This window comes from Pteropus vampyrus, unplaced genomic scaffold (assembly GCF_000151845.1).
Source record: "Pteropus vampyrus isolate Shadow unplaced genomic scaffold, Pvam_2.0 Scaffold272, whole genome shotgun sequence".
NCBI lineage: Eukaryota > Metazoa > Chordata > Mammalia > Chiroptera > Pteropodidae > Pteropus > Pteropus vampyrus.
Window position 1 is genome coordinate 471,313 of NW_011889053.1, and position 1,680 is coordinate 472,992.

The 1,680-nt window shown below is 40.3% G+C and overlaps 1 protein-coding gene across 1 annotated transcript in view; it reads left to right on the forward strand.

Moving 5' to 3' along the window:
• The window catches only part of ATP8A2 (ATPase phospholipid transporting 8A2), a 390,044-nt gene that overhangs the window by 49,347 nt on the left and 339,017 nt on the right, over positions 1–1,680 (forward strand). The window lies entirely within an intron of this gene.

Here is a 1,680-nt window from a genome sequence, read left to right on the forward strand (position 1 = left end):
AATGCACTCACTGAGTTCAAAGCCCTAAGAGGCATATTTTCTCATGGAAACGGTCTTGCTTTTTCATTTGTACGTTTCTTTCCTACTTGACTAGTTGACATGCCCCTCACTTTTCCTCCGCCGGTCTGTACCAGCCCCGGATATATAGCATTTATGGCTCTGGAAGAGGCAATCCGTTAAGTGAAGGGGTTAGAGTTCCTTTGTCACCTTTTTATAGCTTGTGGTTTATGAATACAGAAGAGGAAAAGGAGAGAAGTTTGGAGGAAATTAAATTACGGAGCCCGCCTCAGGCCGATTGAGTCATAACCATAATTCTCTATTTTTTCGTAACTGTAGGCGAGTGCTTTACCTTTTAAAATTTCATCTCAATTTAATTTATATTTTGCTAAGTTGTTAAGAGACCCAGTTAACTTTAACAAGACACTTAATGTTAGTCTTTCTGTGTATTTTTAATGGCACCCATGCTGTGGAGCATTGCATAAAGTTTGAACAATGGCTTTCCCAAACACAAATTGCAGTATTTCCCCAAATTATATGTACTGAAGGCAGTCAAGGCATGTCTGCAATCTTGTGTTTATCACATTGGTGATTTGCTACTAATAGTTGGGTAAGTATAAGTTGTGTGAATTACACTTGCCCAGAGGTGGTCTCGTCCGTGTGAGCTGCTTTTCAGAAAAAGAGTCCATTTACCCAAATAAAGCGATTAGTACAATTTTCCTGATGACCACCCCTCTAAGTTTTTCACTTCTGTTTCAGCTCCTGTAAGTTTTAGAGTGATATCATTTAAAAAAAAAAATTCATTCTATCTGCAGTACTGTATTAGCTGTAGCATGCAGGAATCAGCTGAGAGCTATAAGAGTTTTGCATTTGACTCATCTCAAAATACACGAAAAGGTCATGCTTTTCTTTAATGGTCTAAGGAAAATTTCATAGCAACAAGTGGATTGTGCGTGATTAATTGTATATAGTCACATTTGGGGGGAAAGAACTTTAAGTAGGCAGGGGTGAGCAATGAACAAAATGCGTATTTAGTGGTAGAAGCAAATAGACATTGATTGTGGATCCACAGGTGGTCCTTACTTTAGCAGGCAGAGAATCCAAGGCACCATTCGTCATGAGGGACACATAAGTTGGAGTCTGGTAATCAATAGACATGAGAAGTGTTATTTCATAAGAGAAAACCTTTTTCTTTATCAGATCCCTTTTGGAGAAAGAACAAACGCAGTCTTTGAAAACATTAAGTGTTTAGAAAAGGGTGTTTAAACGGAATAGAGCAACTGTGACTTAAAAATATATGGCTCTTTACATCCAGGGTGAAGTAATTGTCTGAAATTACACTTGGTCCTATAGCGATTGAACTCCAGCCGCTAATTGAGCCTTCAGGTTTAAAAATACACAGGCCTCGGCAATTCAAAGATTATTAAATTACACCTTCTTGTGGGAACCAGCATTAGTGCGTTGGAGCAGTGAGTAGGAAGGTCTGGGGACGTGGGGGCGACGGGTGTCTCCTTACAGCTTTTGTCACGGCGAGGAGCCCTCGTGGGTCGCTGCCGCCCTCCAGAAGGGAGGTTTTCCCAACGCTTCATTCCATAGGATGTTGAAAAGAGCACACACAGGTCTCTTGCATCGCTTGACTGTCGTTTTGAGTTTTGTGTTGATCTTCGAGTAACTAGAAATTAA